We start from the raw sequence: 15,709 nt of genomic DNA, 5'->3' as shown, positions 1-15,709 counted from the left end.
GCTACGTAAGGCCAGAGAAAATGGTCTCAGCTGATCTCTTGTTCTCTCTAAAGAAGCAAGAATACCCCTTTCTCAGGTGGTATTCCTCACAGAGCATTCAAACAACTTTCTGGGAGTTTGCAATCTGCTTTCATTTCTCCCACTAGAGCCTACAGTAAATCTTGGGGTTTGGGATTCACAGGTTTGATTTTATTTTGTCTGGCAAAACGTATTTGAGAGTGGCTTCTAGCAATATCAAGGGAAAAAAAGAAACACTTTCAGTAGGCAAACATCCCAACTGTATCCACTGATACACAGGCAGCATACCAAAGCACGGAGTGATGTGTGAGAATACAGAACATCAAAATCTCTACTACTACCCCATGCAGAGCCATTTAAAAATGGATCGTGAAGTGAGCCTGACCAGAAGGCAGCCCCCAGATCTCAGCTGCAGACCTCTGAATTCAACCAGATCCCATGGAAGGTTATGGTCTACTTTAACACCAAAAAAAAAATCTCTTTCCAAAGATGCAAGGCACCAGGGAAAGACCACTGGCTGCATTCTCCATCCTGCACACAGCCTTGGCATCATAGCAGATCCAGAAAGCTGACTTTTTTTTTTTTTTTGTCACAGTCAGCAACAAAAGCCAGAAAATTAGTTCTACTGCCAACTATTCTTTCCACAGGCATCAAAACACCAAAGGAACTCTGTGGACTTGTTGACTGCTTAGCCAGAAGCTTGTCTGGACTTCCTGGAACAGAGAGGACACTGAGGGGCTTTGCACCTTCAGTGGTTCTTGGTGAAGTCAGAAACACACGTCATGAGCATGCTACACTGGAGTTACACAATCAAATGAAATGCTGTACTGAGTACCCAGCCTCCTTCTCCATACCATTCCCCCTCACACACACACTGGGAAAACCTACTTCAACTGGTCCCTAAGATCCCTCAGCAACCCAAGTTTTGGTTCTCCATTAAAAAGGAAAGGCTTCTTCATGGTATTCCCTTCTTCAGGGACAAGAGGCTCAAGGTCATCACAGGCCTGAAGGCCTCAAGTCAGAAAAGTGGCACAACTTGTCTTCCCAGGGGCCAGCCGGCTTTGTACAGGTGCCTGTGCTGGAAGGAAGCACAGGCAGAGCAGTGCTCAGCACAGAAGTGACACTGGCCCCACACACAGCTTCTGCTGCCTGTGCCTGTAAAGGTGCCAGGGCTGGACACAGTCAAATATCCCAGGGTGAGGGGAAAGTCTCAGGGATTTTCAAGCCACAGCTGCTACACCATTTGTGCAGTGGAGAAAGGCCTTAGCAGGTAGAAAGATGAAGAAGGAGCTGGCAAAGGATTGAAAGTTTTTCCTTGCTGTCCTTTTCTAGGCAGTGGCAGATGATCTTGCTGTTTCAGGTGTCCTGAACAATAGCTATGGAGCCAGGCCCTATTTTGGTGGTAAAAAACGAACTGGCATTCGGGGGACAGCCAGAGACAAGCCAAGCCGGTTTCAGACTGTCATTTTTCCTACTGGCTTATTCTGCTCAAATCACAAGCTAGAAAAACTGGAAAGGTAAGCAGTCCAAATTAATGGGAACATCAAGTGAACTGGTTTGTTTACACATTGGTTTAACTGGAATAGGGAGCACAATTCCAGCTTTGGGCACTAGCTTTGCAGATATTCCCTTAACTCACCTTTCTACCAGAGAAAGCCATATGCAGGCCTGAATTATTCCTGGTCTGTTCCCCAAAACTCATCATAGTCTCTTGAAGCTTCATGCTTGCATGGCATCCATGACCACAACTCTTATTATTGGATGGCAACATTCATATCCTACCAGCTCACTCTTCCAACTCCATATAATTAGGGGAAAAAAAATCAGGACCATCACAGAGCAGGAAGTTGCCTTTTTCCTCACACTGCTCTTCACGCATTATTGTTGTTATATCTTACCTGTAGCATTGCATTTGCCCACCAAATAGATATTTTTTCTTAAGGACGAAAAAGCAGTTCTTTGGAGTCCTACAATTGGTAGGAAATAATCAATTTAAGACTAATGATTAAAAAATCCCCAGGTATATATTTATAATTAATTGCTACCATAGAGCAGACTTCACCAGATGCTCAACTGCATTTCATCTTTAAGAGCAAACAAGGGCTCCTGCAGATGAGACCTTTCCAGAAGAGCTGCTGCAGATGGGTAGATCGTGGTGTCCTGCTTAACTGTGCCTGAGACCACTGTGGTACAGTGATTCTGCTTGCTAAAAGCAGTAAGTTAAAGTAAGCACCACAAAGGGAAGAAAAGTGACATGGATCTTGCACATCATTCCTCTTAAAATTTTTTATTTAAAATATTTTATAAACTACAGGGTGGGGCCACATTCTGCAGGCAAGGAAATTTGAGCATAGAGGCTTTGCTGCAAAGCTCAAGAGGGAGTGCCTGATATCCCTGTACACACCAAGGGCTGGCCATCCTCACCGTATTCCATATCATCAGCAATCCCAGAGAGCAGCTGCTTCTGTGTGCACATTAGAAACCTGAATGAGAACATAAATGAGCCAAAGTGCCTCGCACACTTTAAAACTACACCATGACATAACTGCAAGTCATTGCCATTAAAAGTTTAAGGGGAAAAAAAGTCCTCACCTGCCAAATTCAGCTCCATGGTCTACTGTTGAGTTTTAATGACTGCTGCATCCTGGAAAGCTGTTCAATAATAAGGGTGTACATTTTCCCTCCAGGACCAAAAATCAGGTACTGTCACTTATCTACACAAAAGGCATACATAGGAAAATATCCCAAAGCCATGTGTCTCATGCAGCAATCAAAATCTTGGACACCCTCTGGACACATAAACTTGCTCTTATTACAATATATTTCAGTTGGTCGGCATGCTAAAAATCTCCACTCAAGATCCCTGGCTTTTCCAACTAAGCTTATAGACAAAAAGTCCTTTTTCTTTTTTTTTTCTTTTAATGACATTGCCATTTATTGCAAAGCTATGATGAGCTTATCTCATTGTGGTGCCCTGTGGTAACTCATTATTCACTGAACTTCACTTTTTGATGTATGATGAACAGCAACATATACTTCAATAGTTCTATTTAAACTGGCCCCATAGTTGAAACAAATTCCAAGAACAGCAGTGCATTACACTCAGAAGGGCTCAAAAGCTTAGGATACGATATTCTACAGTACTCATAGAGCTCAGTATCCTTAAGTAGAAGTTACTCAAGCTGATGGATCTCTCATTAAGTCAAAGCTCCTCCAAATGAGAAGAGGATGACTGATAGTCAGAGATTACCAGGGCCATCACAGTGAGAGATCACACTCTTTGTGGCCACAAGCAAGCCTGACAGGGCTCAGTCTCCCACAGCCCAGCACACTCGGAAGGCTGCAAAGCAACCTCAGCATCCCTGTCCCAGAGTCCAAAATTCCCCCTCATTCATCACCAGGTCTGTCTGGTGCTGATGGGTAACAGAGCATTGACTGCTCCTTCTAGGCCACAGCTGCAACACGAGCTTTCAGATTTTGTGTAAAATGGAAAAACAAGAGCACAACAACAAAAATCCCCAGAGGCAGAAAACAACACATGTACTAACACAGCTCCAGGCCTCTCCCCCACCCCTCCAGTACTCTCCAGAGGGTAAAGTGAGATGTCAGGACCTTTCCAGTAATCAGCAGTGCTGCTTGGATCAGGTTCTTTGCTCTGCCTAACACTGAAGGGATTGGCTTGAGAATTCAAATTGGTTAAAGGTGCAAAGTCTAGTTTGGGATGTTTAGAAATACTTTGGAAAGTGAAATACGGTCACTGGCCTGGCCTGTTCCTAGCAGCTTCCTACATGAGATGCTTCTGGCACACTGGTATTTCAGGAGAGGAGGAGCCAGATTCACATGTCCTAAATTGCACCTAAGTCACTGTATCTTTTATTTCCTTCCATCTGACTCCTGGCCTTCAAGCACAGAGCCTTAGGCACAATTTAGATCATGGGAACCTGGTCTTCAGCCTCTCAACAAGTGGAAATACCCACAGCTGACCTGGGCTAGAAAATACTGAACAGTACAGGACAAACGACACCTGCTGAGTGTACTCATACACACATGGCAGAGCAATTCTTCTGCCTCGGGGGTCCCCAGACTGTAAACTCTGACCCATGACACACAGAAAAGCAAAACTGCATTTATACACATGGAGCATGTCCCAGCTGGACACTGCAGGTGAAGTGTGCAATGTGAACATCCTCCACCTGCTGACCGTGCTCTGCAGGACCCAGAAGCCAGTTTTCAAAGCAAGAGATTGAACATAACACCCCTCATCCCTGATACCAATGTACTGCATACTGAAGTCAAGCTACTGAAATGTTTCTGAAAGTATAGGGAGTGTTACTTCCTTTCCAAAGCTGTTATGTATCAGGAAAGATCATAATCAGATCATATCTCAGGCACAGGTAAGAAAGATGGCAGAGTTAACATATCCAATCCTTTTCACATGCAAGCACACACCCTGAAATAAGCCAAAAATGCTAATTGTGTTTATTGCACTATACTATAAACAGCAATTATGAAGCCAAAGAAAGTAACAAAGCATCTCTGCCTGAAGGGTCTTCTCCGGGCTATCATGTATCTGAAAAATGATAAACACAGAAGCTTGAGATATAGTCAAAGAAAAGCTCTCTCCAGATACTAAGTCCAACAGTGTGCCTTAATATGCAAGAGTATTTCACTCTCCAAGGCAGAATGGCTTTCTAAGACATTTTACATCCTAGACCTAGAGCAGCCCCCTAAAACCACTTTGGGAGGCAGCAGACAGGGATACACAGTGTTCAGCTTCAGTGGCACGGGAGGGTTTCACAGTCCCTGCCTGCAGTCACAACAGCTCCAAAGGAAAGGGGCATGGCTGCTCTCACCTCAGAAGAGGAGCCCTGCTGCAGAAAGCCTACAGACCCACCAGCCATCTCACTCTACCCCAAACCCAAAGCTTAACAAGGCAGAGGACAATACTTTGAACTCCTGAGGTCAGCATATCACTGTTTAGAGTCAGCTCATAAGAGATGCCAAGAACAGGGCTGCATCTTGAACCCACCCTTTGCAAAGAAGCAGAAAGGAAGTTTATCCATCCATACACTAAGGCAAGAACCTGTCCTTCAAAAAGCTGAAGTGCTTCATACACAAGGCACTAAGCAGCCTGCATTCTCCATGCAGCAGAGCAGGTCTTGGTGCTCTCCAGTAAGACAGGCTGGCGATTTCCTCCCTGCCATTCCCACTGTGATCCAAGTCAGCTCAGGTCATGCAGGAGCAGTGCCCTAAACCTCCAGACCATCCTGCGTGAGGTGGAGAAATCCTCTCAGCTCCTGCAGCAAAAATGAGCCTGCCTTGCTGAACAGACACTGGTTAAAAAGCAGAGCAGGAACGGGGGGCAGAAAGGCTTTTCCTGTCTGCAGAGGCACTCCCCAGGGAGGAAAGGCCACTGGTCCCGGCTCTGAGAACAACTGGTCCAAAACACAAGCTCATTACTGCATCAAAGACCCTGAGGTCAGGCAATGAATCCTGGATCCTCCTACCTCATCTCCAACCCCCCTTCAAAAGAAGGAAGCAGCAAAGACATGTCCAATCCCACGGACATGCATTTGTTGACTTTCAAGAGTGTCCCAAGGAGCTTCAGCAGAAGAACACCCAGTTTCTACATTTGAACTACATACAGAGCTGGCCACTGCTTGCAAGACAAAGACATTCTCAGTCATGGTCACGAAAAGAGAAAGGTAAGAATAGAGTTGTTAAAACAGGGCACTGAGATTTAGGGGCCCTTCTTTCTACTGCCTGTTCTGACACCACATAAACACTTCTCTACCCAAAAAAAGCACAGTAAAACACTTTCTTGACATCACAGGAACACTTAAGACTAAATTAATTGATTCAGGGCCTTGGCCTTCTTGCAAATAAAGTGGAAGACAAAATACATACAAGATAGCTTACATGAACAACAGATGACATTTTTAAAAATCAGACCTTTTTTCCTTGTGCACCCAATATTACTATATTTTTCCTTGTTCTGTGCAAAGTATACAAGGTTGGAAGCAAAACAAAGTCTCCTCCCACACGATGTTACACTAGCAGTGCTAGATGCCTTGCTGCCCATCTTCCCACACCTGGGGACGTTCCATGAGTACCCCACTGTTCCTATCCAATCCACATCATGCTTAAATCAAGGAAAACAGTTTATCAGTGTTATTTCCTCTTCTCAGTTTTTGGGCTGCTGAGGAGGTGCCACAAACAAAAGTGAACAACATGCAACTTTTCCGTTTGCATGTCCCAAGGACTGGCTCTGCACACTGGTGCCTGAAGAACAAGCACATTGCAAAAGCATTATGTTTCCAGTGGCAAGATGGATGGGAAAAGTGCCAGCCACTTGCTATAACCCTTTTGTCATGCCAATTGCTGGCTGCTATGAGGATGTACTTTAGATACCTCCTTAGAAAAGAGCTCTGCATCTCATCCTTCCAGATGGAGGAGGAATGATTCATACACACATAAGCATGCTAGAATGATGGCTGAAGAGAAAACATTTTCTTTATGTTTTCTATTTTGCATTACAGGCATGCTCAGGGCCTTAATCACAGCAAAAAAAAATGAACTGAAGATGATGACACTTCGTGCCCCAAAGAATGCTTGTGCAAACCCCAATGCTCCTTCTCCCTGCCATGTCAAGCCTCATATTGCATGCACACACCTTATGTGCCTTGGTTCCCTGCTCTCCCATTTTCACAGCATTTCTCTGCACAGAACATGACAGAACACCTCCACTTACAAAGTCACCACATCACACAATCACAAATACAGGGGAAAGGATCCAAGAGAGAGATCAGGAGTTGGGAGCCCTAAACTGACCACAGACTGACTTGCAATGCAGAAGAAAAGCAAAAGGATCTCTCTTTTTTCTGCACATGCCAAGTGCCTGTTTCTTTCCTGGAGGCCACTGCAGGCATCCTCCTCCCCATCTTACCTGCACAACACCTCTGCCACACAATTGCACTGCTCTCAAGGGCCCTGCATCTGTGAATCTCGCTCTGCTTCTCAGCACTCAATTCCCACCCATTTACTTTCCTCTGGCCTCTCTGATTTGTGAAGTCCTTGGAGCAGAAATTATCTGTAAGCACCTGGAAAGTACCTGAAATATCCCAAGTCTGACTGCAAATACATAAACAAACAAACAGCAATGTACAGTATGTATATTAAGCCAACCATATAACAGTCATTTCTGACATCAAATTTAGGACTGTAGCTTCTTCCTACAGATAGTGGCAGTAAATCCACACTTTGGGGTACATCTGTGGACCAGGAAAACCTCCAGATTTGCTCTCTCTGCTACTCACCTCCCTCTTTCCCCCATCACATTATCCATTTCTGGAATCCATGCCTCACTTTTTATTACAAATTATTCTAATCAGGGTTTGTGGCATTGCAGAAATCCAGCATAACCTTCAGAAATATACATACACACTGGCTATATAGCTTATTTATTTCATAGGAGCCTTTCAAAGGGCCTGGTACAGAGTCTGGGAGGATTTGGCATCCTTTTTCAGTGGCATCCCTGTGGTGGTGACCCTTTCCTAAAGGGTGCTAGATGCATTCACCAATTCACCAATTCACCAATTCACACTATTTCCTCTCTTTGTAAAAATCTGTCATTAAAGCCAGGAAAAAGTGTTCAAGCAGGAATTTTTCCTCTGCTGTTTTTCAGGTTGAAGTAGTGTGACTTAGCGGTGGCAAAGGGGCTAGAGAGAATATCTGAGGTCCAATGCAGACCTTCTTTCCCACTCCATCCTCTTCTGAATGGGAAGATGTAAGATAGGCTGGGTAATCGCTATAGCTCCTTCAGAATCAGGGTTCAAGTGGGAAAGAAAATCAAAGGAAAAATAAAAAATAAAACAAAAACCACACAAAAGCCCCAGCGATTATAAGGACTCTTAACTTTCTTTGGGCAAAGAGCACAGGCTACTTTAGTAGCTCTTGAAAAAATCCCTACACTTTGTTCCCTCACGTTGCAATAGTTCCAGAAGGAATCTGGATCTGTGGCTTTCCCATAAAACTAATAAGGAGGTTCTGAACCCCACACTGGGGAGGGGCAATAAAAAACCCCCACAACAACAAGCAATTTAAACACAGAGCACTACCATCTTGTTAAATAATATGTTAAGAACTCATCTGCAAGTCTGTCTTGGCCAATGAGGGACATCAATCATGAAGATACAGTAATACTCTCTAGCATGCAATTAGTCTCTGCTGTAAGCACTTTAACTCTGGATTTCTTGGATTATATTATTGTTTGTAACAACTATTACTGTTGCTTTGTAGGAGTGATATGATAGCTATCCAAGCACCACAATCAAATTATGCTACCAGGACATTTGGGCAAGGGATTATCACAGCAAAGGAAATGGATTATCACAGCTTTTATTTTGAACAAGGATAAGAACAAGATGAGATATCATTTTGAACATGGCAGGAGGGACAGAAGAAAACTGTAGCTGAGATTTACTTTTTTACCTCCTCCCTCTTTTGGATTTTTCAAGATAGGCATGCTACAAAAATCTGCCAATCTGAAAAGAGAGAAACTGCCTTTTCTAGAATTTGCGCTGAAATATCTGAAAACAGAATAAATTAAAAATATTCCAAATCAAAGGACAGTTAATACAGCCTCCTTGGATTGGCTGAATGCCTGTTCCTGGGCATTTTCCCACTGCATATCTGCCACTACTTCCTTCACTTGACATCAGGCAACAGCCATCACCTCCACCAGGCCTAAAGACCTCAGCTCTGTTTACAAAGTTTCCTATCAGATTTGTTCCCTCTCACAGGAAGGAGGATGGCTCACCTTCCTTCAGTTGAGTGGATTCAGCAAAGAACTGACGTGTTCCTTTAAAAAGTTTTAATAGTTTAAAGGTTCTCTGAAAAAGGCTGCATCTTTGCCTTTATTCATTGTATCATTTTATACCTTAGTTCTCACACTGCATCTCATAACAAGTATTAGCTTTTTTAACTTAACAAATCTTGTTTGATATTTTTGTTTAACTGTATTTTGGTATCTTCAACACACATACATACACTTTTGGTGCATGGTACTCAGAGACCCTGATTCTGATCTCAATTGCTTTGGCAACAGCCAAATATTCCAGACAGGATGAGGGAAAACACACGAGCCTTAACACTCCTGTGATGCAGTTTGAGAGGTCATTAGTAGCTATTACATATTACAGAGGAGGAAAGACAAAACTAGAAGACAGCCAAATCAAGAGAAGCAGAAAAACAAACTAAAAAAAAAAAAAGAAAGTGAGCTCTGCGAAGGATAGAAGAAGAAAAAAACCTGCTTTGCTACAGCACAGGGCACATGCCTGGAAGCTGATGACACCTGGGTATAATTTCTGGCTGTGGCCCTGGCTCCTCCCAGATGACTGCACCGATTCGAGTCACACCTCCAACAGGCTCTCCCTTCACAGGACAGCAGTGGCAAACCTTTTCCTTGCTGAGGACAGAGGACACTAAATACTATTGGCATGACACACCTCAGCATGGACCTTGTGATTCTATAGGAAAGCAGCAACATTGGTAGTTGATTAAGGCTAGAATGAACAATAACAAATTGGAAAAAAAATTATCCAGAAAGAAGTGGAAGGAGTCAAAGCAACAATGAAAAACGAATCCAGTAGGACAGAAAGCAGGAAAGCAGATGATGAAAAGGTTCTTAGAAGGAAACAAACAAACAAAAAAAGATAAAAGAGAAAAAGGCATCCACAGGAATATCTGACTTCATTTGACAGGTGGAAATCAGGGTGCATTTCTTTTTTCTAATAACAATATTGAAATTTGGTAATCCAACAAGCAGTATTTTATTTTGCTCCACAGAAAAGACATGAATATAGATTTGTACATTTTAAAGAAAAATACTCCAAAGGCCTCAATGCACTTGTTTTCAGAACTAACGCCTTAACCATACTAGCAAGGTTATGACAAGACCATAGAGTAACTACAATTCCTTCTCTATCCAGAACTTGCTTTTTCAGAGTCACAATCACTACAGTAATTTTGCAGTTGTGAGAGAATTTACCCTCGTTATTTCTTGGGATTCCTCCCTATTTCAAATGGTAGGAGCTAAAGAGGTTTTGTTCAGGTTCAGCTAAGATCTCTTTATCTTTTTTCTTCCCCGTATTTCTGTGCTTTTTAACAGTCCTTAACTGGACACACATGGCCAATGTCAGATATGAAGTACTGTGGATCACTACAGCTATGGGTAAATATTTTAGAGAATCAGGAATTTAATTGCAGATCACGTTACTCCAACGTCTCTGCCCTTCCTGTCACTTCACCTGCTTGTAACCATTAGAAAGCAGAGTGTCATTTCTAAGCTGTAGTTGAGCACTAAAAGCACCATGCTGGCCTTCCCTAGATCTACTTAATTAGAGATTAGCAGAAACAAAGCATAGGGAGACTATAAACATAATTTTGCCAGCTTATCTGCAAACAGGTTTGGGTTACCAGAGAGATAAGAGTAAGGCTGCTATTTCATCTGTGCTGCTGGACCCCTGGGTTTACCTTTGCTGGGACCACGCCTCCATCAGAATTCCCTTTGAAACGTCAACATGAACCACAGTATTAATTTTCCAGGTTGCTGATCTTTAGTGTTCCCTGCATCATACACCCAGCATTTTGGACTGCACCTCTTCATACAAGAACGTGCTCCACATGCCTCGTGATACCTGAACTCTGTCACATAGGCTGCTCACATGTCACAGAACAGATGCTTGCCATAGCATCCTTGAAGAAGCCACAGGGTTGGACCTTCTTAGCTCCAGAAAGTCCACCAAATCCACCACAAAGGCAGAGGGGTCCCCCAAACTGTACCTCAGCATAAATAAACCATTTCATCAGGAGTCATAGCATACAGGTACATTAAAACAGAATAATTTGATGGTGAACTTAAGTTTCATTTCAATCAGGAAGAAGAGAAGAAAAAGCAAAGCCCTTTAGGATTAGAAGACGGCCGTTCCCATTTACAGCTCCTCCCAATTAAAATGTTTTATATAGATCATCAGAACCTAATGCACTGTACATGTTCCACAGCGTGCAACATAAGGCTGTTGGTCTGTCATGTCTCTGTAAGAGCTCAGTGTGATGAATGATCTGGGTACTTGTCTCTCTGGTATAAAAGCAGGAGAAGCTTTGAGACAAAGAAATAAAGGCCAATGCACATCATACATCTTACAGTGCTTAATATCATTCCTCCTGATGCACACCTCTGAAAACAGTTAAGGTCACTCTCTCTTTTATTTTGAATGTGGATTGCAGCATTAGTATCCTCCAAATCCTTGGGAGAACTTAATTTAAAGCAGAAACAGGAATATCAGGAACATAGAGCATTTGGGTTACAACAGACAATGCCACACGAGCATGTCATAAGAAAAATAAGTGACCTTCCTTTTTGCCTCTCCTGACAAACACGTGAAGCCACTTGCAGGCCAGGATGTTAGTGTGATTTCTGGAAGACAATCTAATAAATAAAGATTTAAAAGTGTTTAAAAAAAGCAAAACAAAACAAGCCTGACTACTGATGGCCGGAGCTGAAAAACCTGCCTTTCCATATCAACTAATGGTTTGGCAAGCCTGCATGAAAGGCAGACAAACAAATAGCATATTTTCCTTTTAACATGGAATCTGCAATAAGGAAAAGAAATCAGCATTTTATTTATTTCCATAATGCCATCTCTACAACTTAACAAACTCACTCAGCTGCTAATGCTAATTCACTGATGCTATGAAGCCTTCCCATATAATTATACACCCTCCACTTCGCTGAGCCCCAGGGCGCTGTTTCTAACTTTCCAGAGGACCACTGCACCAAAATCTGAAACAAAAAAAAAGTCTCTTTTATTACCCAAAGCAAACTGCAAACCAAATTTTGCTTATTAAATGAGAAGTTAGAGAGACTTGATTTTTAAGACAGGGAATAATCTGCCAGTCTGCCTATATTTTCAGATGAGATATCATGACAACCAATTCCCATTTAAACTTTCCCCGCCTCTATTATTTTTCTTCCTAAGAGTACACAAGAATACAACATGCGAATATTGCAACAATTTTGACTTCTAGGGAGAAATTCTAAAATCCTTCTCAGCTCAGAAGGGTTTCAAGAGGATGATTCGGAATCAGACATGGAGACTTTTGTGGATGTCACTACAATTAGCATTGTGAAAAAATTATAAAATGTTACCGTTGCTACAGGGATGTATATTTCAAAGATATTTTTATTAAGCTTTTATTTTAAAAAGACAACCCTGGAACACCTCCTAAACCAAATTCTCCAAGTCTAAAATCAAAAACGTCCTAAATAATTAAGGAATTAAACTCTGCCGTTTTTCTCCATTTCTCAAAAAAATTCAAGCAGGCAGCTTCAGTATATTTTAGTGAGAGTTTAATTCAATTAGGGACGGCAGAATATGGCCCAATTGATCCTAGTACTGCCTATCGGGAAAAAATGTAATGGAACTCTGCAGTGTAAACACCCTCCCCTAATGACTGTACCTAGAGTCCTCCTTCCTGCTCCCCCTGTTTGCCCTGCCTTGATAGTTCAGATCCAGCCATACTCGGTTCACCACATCCATCAAGATTCAATGTGCCATTTGAGCTAATATAACTTGATTTTGCTATGGTTTCCCATGCATATATTAACTTGGAATTGGTTAATCTGTTTCCTCTGAGAATGGTGAAATGCGTGGATTCTTGTTCAACAAACAAACAAGTTGACAGTATCAATACAGAGTTGGAGAGCCTCTAAAAACAATCTAGTTTGCATAATTAATGTTAATTACAATAACATCTCAATCAGTGACACAAAGGCTTAGCAATGAACACAGTCATAGGAGGAAGTGAAAACATGAAACAAACATGCAGGGATCTTGTCTTGTTCTGGAAGAGTATCAAACAAACTTTCAAGAGATTTATAAATAAGTACAGAAAGGCAGAAGACAATTCTGCTTTGTTAGACATTTTCTTTACAGGCTGCTTAGCACAGAGCTTTCTTCTGAGATTGTAGTAACACAGTGGATCTGAGCTATGGACACACCAGATAATATTATCTTTCTACAACATCACATCCAAGTCATTATCAACTGCTTTAAAGAAAACCAGCCGAGGGCCTGATCCTTCTGCCAGTGATTTCAACAGCACACACTTTAAAAATGCAATGTGAATGTTTGGGGGGCGGGGGCGGTTCTAGAGACAGAGGGGAATTAGGAAACAACTCCAACTTGAACACCGCATATAGGTGTGGAATCCCACAGGCGCAGAGGAATTTCAGGACAAGATAATTTTTCACCAATCTTTTTCCTACTTGCTGTAGAAACAAAGGAAAGCTAAACACACAGAAAACTTACCTGCCCGTTTCACTTGGCAGCACAGAAGTCTCAAACAGGGGGGTTTTGGTACGATCACTTAACAAAGCAGATTTACATTTAATCCTCAGAAGTTTTCTTCGTGGCCCAAGAAAAAATAGTTATCCAACACGTTGTCATTTCAAGGCAAGGGAATAAAATAGTTATGAGAAAAACAAGCGCCACTCCACCTCACCCAGATGGGCACTGTAGTACACAAGTAGTCACAGAAGCATCGCAGGGAGCACTTGCGCAGTGAAGTGCCACTCAGAGTGAGTAAGGGTGGTGTAATTGGGTCTGATGAGGGGAGGAATCACGACTTGGCACGTCATTACACAGGGGCCTTCCTCAAAACGTGAGTTTCTGGATTGCTCCTCACATTAATGCAAATCTGCCCTGCTAATGAAGTTACACTGCTGCCAAGCCAGTTCCAGAGGAGAAACAAGCCCACTTCATATTGATTCAACAGACTGTAGTTGAAGGACCCCTCCCCATAAAGGCAAAATTTCGGAAGTTTTCAGGTTATGTTGAGCAAGTTACCCCTTGGGAAAAGGATTGATTTTCTATTTCATGTTAATCTCACAGCTGATTCATTTTTGTTTCCCTCCCTCTATTTATAGATAAAAGCAAGACAAGATTTAGTAAAGATTTAATTTCCTCTAGAAATTCACTGACCTTCTGCATACACTTGAGTGCTCACTGAGTAAAGCCATTCTTTACTAGGACTTATTTACAAGAGTGCTTGCCTTTAGATAGAGAAACTTCATGTGGAGGATTCCCAGAATGATGCTGGCCTTTCCTCTTAACAAAAAATCAGTAGATTTATTTTTCAGATGCCTGAGATAGACGATTTTGGAGCCCTGTGAGGTTTGGTAAACCTTCAATTCAGCAATTAGTTTCCATATGATATAAATTACAAAGATCGAGCAATTAATATTAATAAATAAACCTGGCAGAGTACTGAGGCTTTGGATGCCCTGTGCATGGAAGCACTGCTGTATTTGCTGGGGTTTTCCATGCCTCTGCTTTATTTTAGCTGCTCTGTACGTACAGCACACGACAACATACACCACATTCATGTTCTAAAAATACATTGAGGGGGGGAAAAAAAAAGAAAAGAAAAATCAATAGCAGTGAAACAGAGACATAACCAGTTCACATCAAGCGCTCCCAATACCAAGCCAAAACACCAAAACTCCCCGCTGCGGAGCACGGCTTCCCCCTTCCAAACACGCATGTTCCTGCCACGGCAAGTGAAGCCCAGGTAATAGCGAAACACCCAGCACTGACAGGGCGGGGAGAGGATGGAGCACCTGGAAATACAAAAGGTGCCTTTCCCCGCTTTTCCAGCACGGACAGTGGCCAGAGCCCGGCATGGAGGGGCTGTTCGACCCGGGCGGCTTTCGGGATACCCGCACGCCAACCATCACCACAGCCTCAACCAGGGCGGGGAAAATAACCAAAATAAAATCAAAATTACATTCGCCGGCAGCACGACACGCACTAGAAGTTGGCAACGACGCCGGGGGGTTATACCAATTTTTTTCCCCCTTCTTTAGCAGTCCGAGCGGGCAGCGCCAGGCTGCGCCGGGAGGGAAATGCCCCAACTTTGGAACAGTTGTCGGGGGCCGCCCCGCACGGCCCGGGGCTGCCCCGGCCCGCACCCCCCCACCCCCAGCCCCCTCAGCGAGCCCGGGAGGGCCGTGCCCGGCACTCACCCGCTCCGGGGGCTCCGCGGCGAGGACCGGCGAGGGAGGCGCCCGGGGGAGCGGGGGCTCGGTGGAGAGAGGGGCGGCGGGGGAGGCGAGGAGACAGCGGGGGGGACACGCGAGGGAGGATTTAAACCGCGGGGAGGTCAACGTGAAACCAGCGGCGGGGGCGGCTGTGCCCGGCTCTATCCCATGCCGCCGCGGCGGCCCCGGGCGGCGGCCGAGCTGGGGAGGGTGAGCCGGGTCGGCAGGCGGCGGGGAGGATGTGACACGGTGACAAGTGCGGCCCGCCAGCCCTGTGCCGGGGGAGGGGGGCCGGGGCAGCCCAGGCAGCGCCGCCCGCCCGCACACGGCATTGACGGCGCTGCCGTGACTCACACACGGGAGTTGGTCACAGGGCGGCACCGCGCGGGCGGGGGGAGCGCCCCGCCCCCCGCCCGCCCGGCAGCCAACGGCGCGCCGCGGCCCGGCGGATTGGCAGGGTGGGCGACCAATGGGAGTGCGGGCCGGCCGGCGGCGGCGGAGCGGCCCCTCCGGCCCTGCGAGTCTTCTGAGGACACTCCGCCGCCAAGTGCCGGGGAGGGCCGGGGGAGCCCCGCGGGGCGGGACCCGCGC

At 44.4% G+C, this 15,709-nt stretch overlaps 1 protein-coding gene across 2 annotated transcripts in view; it reads right to left on the bottom strand.

Annotated features, from left to right (window-relative positions):
• SERTAD2 (SERTA domain containing 2) overlaps window positions 1-15,478 on the bottom strand; it is a 74,646-nt gene extending 59,168 nt beyond the window's left edge. For both annotated transcript variants that reach the window (XM_030944917.1, XM_030944920.1), the window contains exon 1: window positions 15,104-15,478. The gene's annotated coding sequence lies outside the window, so the exon portion shown is untranslated. The remainder of the gene's footprint in view (window positions 1-15,103) is intronic.
• Window positions 15,479-15,709: the final 231 nt, after the last annotated feature.

Source organism: Camarhynchus parvulus, chromosome 3 (genome assembly GCF_901933205.1).
Source record: "Camarhynchus parvulus chromosome 3, STF_HiC, whole genome shotgun sequence".
Taxonomy (NCBI): Eukaryota; Metazoa; Chordata; class Aves; order Passeriformes; family Thraupidae; genus Camarhynchus; species Camarhynchus parvulus.
The sequence above is the reverse complement of the archived record's forward strand: the minus strand, read 5'-3'. Positions and strand labels throughout refer to the sequence as shown.